Below are 4,817 nucleotides of genomic sequence, written 5' to 3' on the forward strand. Positions count from 1 at the left end.
GGAAATGAGATAGGATGCAATCAGGAAACTCGAGGACAGATAAATAGAATGGGTCCAATCTGCACAACAAAAATAAAATAGACTGAAAAAAATCAATGAGGCCTCAGAAAACTGGGGGGCAATAACAATAGAAGTTACAATAACATCATCAAAGTTTCTGAAGGAGAGGAGAGACAGAATGGAACTGAAAGGGTATTTGAAAAAATAATGGTTAAAAATGTCTCATTTCGGTGAAACGTATGTCAACAGATTCAAGAGGCTGAGAAAATCTCAAATAAGATAAATGTAAAGAAATTCACACTAAAGGCACATCATAATTAAACTTTGTGCAACTAAAAACACAGAAAAATTCTTTAAAGCAGCCAGAGAAAAACAGTATTCCTTATAAGAAAACTTGAGTTAAAAGACAGTAGATTTCTCATTGGAAACATAGAGGCAAGAAAGAAGCAGAGCCACATTTTTCAGGAACTAAAAGAAAAGAACTGTCAACCCCAAATTCTAAGTCTGATGAAAACATCTTACAGTAATGAAGGGTAATCTCAGACAAGAAAACTAAAAGAATATATTACAGCAAATCTGCCCTTAAAGAATGGCTAGAGAAATTTCATTAGCACAAAAGAAATAATAACAGAATAAATGTCAGAAAGAAAGAAAAAGACCATCAGAATGGGTCAAAACAGGGTTAAATATGATACACAGTTTTTCTTATGAGTTTTAAAAATTAAATTTGATGGTTGAATCAAATATAACACAATATAGTGAGGTGCTCATTGTACATGTTACATAAGATGATTATATTTTTAATAGACAGATTAAAGGAACCCAAATGGAAATAAATTTTCTGTACTTAATATAAAGTAGTAAAACATCCATACCAGCACATTATAAATTAAGTACATATATTATAGTAGCTGGAGTAACCACTCAGAAAACAATACTCAAAAACACTACAAATAAATCAAGAGTATATCCTAAAAAATGTTTAAGCAACCCAAAGGAAAGTAACAAAAGAAAAATAAATGAAGGAGAAACTGAGGAAGCAAACAGAAAACAAGCAACAAAATAAAATAGAAGCCCTAACATATCAATAATTACCTTAAGTATAAATAATCTAAATATAACAATAGAAAGACAGATTGGCATAGTGGAAATATATATATATATATATCACCTCAAATACAAACATATAAGTAGGTTGAAAAGAAAAGAGTGGAGAAAGATATACCATGAAAACAATGAGAAAACAAGAGTGACTATAATCACATTAGATGAAGTAGTACCAAATAAAATTACTAGAGATAAATGGAGACATTATAAAAATGATAAGAGAATCAACACGCTGAAAAGACTTAAACAATTCTAAATAGGTACGCACCAAATAGCAGAGCTTCAAAATACACGAAGCAGAAACTCATATTAGCATTAGCCATTAGAGAAATGTAAATTAATGCCCTTATAAAATATCACTACACATTTGTCAACATAGCTAAAATTTAAAAAAAAAATAGTGAAGGCACCAAACACTGGTGAGGATGTGGAGAAACCGAATCATTCATTCATACATGGCTGGTGGGAAAAAAAGTGATGCAGCCATTCTGCAAAACAGTTTGACAGATTCTTAAAATACAGAAGATGCAACTACCCTACAATGCAGCAATTACACCCCTGGGCCATTATCTCAGAGAAATGAAAATGTATGTTCACCCAAAAACGTGTACCAGAATCTTTGCTTTATTTGTAATCATCCAGAAACAATCTGGATGTTCTTCAGTGAGTGGGTGGTTAAATCATGGTCCATCTATACCATGGAATACTAATGAGCAATAAGAGGCAACGAACTATTCATATACAAAATAACTTGATGAGTCTCAAGGGAATTATGTTGAGTGAAAAAGCCAATCTTTGGTTACATACTGTATGATTCCATTTATGTAACATTCTTGAACTGACAAAATTGTAGAGATGGAGAACAGATGAGTGGCTGCCAGAGGCTGGGCGGAGGTGGGAAAGGAGGAAGGGCTGTAACAGAGTAGTATGAGGAACTCCTGTGGGGATGGGACTGTTTTGTACTTTGATTGTGGGGTGGTCACACAAATCTGCACATGTGATAAAATTGCATAGAACTAACACACACGTACACATACAACTGGTGAAATCTGAATAAAGTCAATGGATTGTTTCAATGTAAATTTCCTGGTTGTGATATTGTACTAAAGTTATGCAAGATGTAACTATTAGAGAACTTGAGTGTAGGGTATGTAGAATCTGTATTAATTCTTAAAACTGCATGCCAATCTGCAATTATTATCTCAAAATAAAATGTGAAAGAATTAAGTATGTAGAGATCTGGTGATACAGCCTCAAACCTACATGGCTATCTAGTAAAATTAATATAACACCCCTCTCAAAACAGATAGAATGAGGATTCATAAAATAAGCAAAGATATATGAATTGAATAATGTGATGACTAAGCTCACACTAATAGTTACACATCAAATGTGTATCACCAACAACAGAAATGGAGACCTTTTCTTTGCTCCTGTTATGAACCTCATATGCAGTGTTTTAACAGAATTCTCACATTCATTCAAACTGTTTTTCTGTGGAAAACAGACAGCAGAAGATATATGTAATATGTAAAACTGACTGGGTACACCTGGGATGTACAAGGAGTGTCTACAAATGACCAAAAGATACCAATAAGCAATTCAGAAGTGAAGACGCCCAAATCACCAACAAGTATACTCAGAGATGTTCAAAATCACTGTTAATAGGAGACATGTGAATTATGAGAGCAGGGAGATAGCACTTTGGACCTATACACACCTCAGATTGGCAAAGCCACGAATACACTCTGTGTTACTAATAAAAGATTAGTGAACATGCAAGTTGCCGTACTCATGAACAAAGCCACAAACATTGCTGCAAGCAGCCAGGCATTGCTTAGGAAACCAATCATGTTTAGCACTGAGCCAGCAACTCCACTTCTGGGGTGGCTTCCTCTTCCGGAGCCTTCACCAACAGGTCCACATGAGACATCTTTGCAGACTTTCATGACTGCACTGTCAGTGGCGGTGGAGGGGAATAGATTAGCAAAGTGTGGGTGACGCAGACTAAGTCAGAAGCAACAGCTAGATGTACAGACAGCCAACAGTGACATACACACACACACAAACACACACACACGGTGACTACGTACACAGGAAGGAGCAGAAAAAGAAGCATAGTGCTTATATTCTACATGGATTAAAAAGCAATGTAGGCCAGGCGCGGTGGCTCACGCCTGTAATCCAACACTTTGGGCGGCCGAGGCAGATGGATCAACTGAGGTCGGGAGTTCGAGATCAGCCTGACCAATACGGAGAAACCCCGTCTCTACTAAGAATACAAAATTAGCCGGGCGTGGTAGTGCATGCCTGTAATCCCAGCTACTCGGGAGGCTGAGGCAGGAGAATCGCTTGAACCCGGGAGGCGGAGGTTGCAGTGAGCCGAGATGGTGCCATTGCACTCCAGCCTGGGCAACAAGAGCAAAACTCTGTCTAAAAAAAAAACGCAATGTAAATGTACAAAACACCACTTAGCAAGGATACTTACACATTTATAGTGCATAGCATATAAGCATGAGTGCTTCTGGAAAATGGAGTTGAAACAGGAAAAGGGCATTGGAAATAAATGGGACTTTGCATGGATTGATGCTGCTGTCTTAAACTATAAATAAAGGGAAAATAACACAAGACTATTATATAGAGGTAGAGCGGGGGAAGAAATAAAACCAGGACTCTTTCCAAGCGCTTGCCTCTGGGTGGTTTCCCAAGCATGATTTCATAATTCCCAAGTATAATGTCCTCAGACACTCTCCGAATGCCACTCACTCTCTGGGGCTTAGAGAACACTCTCACCAGGACAAGAGCCAAGTCTGGGATAAAGAGAAACTCGGGGGACAGGGTTGGGGGCTTGGGGCAGAGACAAGCTTGCAGGGCAGGTAGGAGCAGGCAAGCCTGCTTCACGTCTTGGGTGTTTTCTCTTTTTCTTGCAGTGACAGGGTGACGGAGGCGCAGCCCCGGTGTGGGCCGGAGTCCACCCTGGGATAGGAGGCCCTGCCAAGGCAAAGTGGCCTGGTAACTTGGCGCTGTTTCCCGGGGAAAATGCAACCATTGTTTTAACACAAAACATGCCTCTGTCCCTGGCCAAGGCCCATCTGTAAAAAGTTATTTTCTTCAAAAGCCTGAAGGAAAAGGCTGCAAGAAGTGTGCTCTGGCTTCAGTCTCCCTATACACAGTTCCAGGTCAAGTACAGTAAGGCCAGCCAAGCAGGGTGACCCCGACTGTGGAGGCAGGGCCAAGGCCCCCAGCAAACAGGAGCAGCCTGACACACCAGGGATCTTAGCCTGAGCTTGGCTGCAGACCCACTCAAAGCCTTGGCTACTTGCTGTCCTCTGAGTTTTACTTTTCCCTACAAGCCAGAATATCACAGTCAAATGGTTGGAGGCCATGGGCCCTGTGAACACCTTCTCCAGAGATTGCCATGGTCCTGGAATGCCTATCTTCCCTGTCCTGCCCCAAACCTCCCACAAGCTGATAGAACAGACCATGGCCTCCACCACATCATCCCCAGACAAGAGCCGGGTGAGCCCTGTGGCCAGCCTCCCTCCTCCTGGCCAGCCCCTCCAGGTCCAGCCAGGTATGAGGCTCCCACCCACCTGTCCTCCCTGTCCCTGCGGGAGGGCACTGGAACTGGGCCTCCCAGCCAGGCTAGAATTGTGAGCAATCAGATACGGAAATACTCCTACGACCACCAGGGCACAACCAGTGGATAT

The sequence above is a fragment of the Nomascus leucogenys genome, chromosome 1a, assembly GCF_006542625.1.
Source record: "Nomascus leucogenys isolate Asia chromosome 1a, Asia_NLE_v1, whole genome shotgun sequence".
Classification (NCBI taxonomy): Eukaryota; Metazoa; Chordata; class Mammalia; order Primates; family Hylobatidae; genus Nomascus; species Nomascus leucogenys.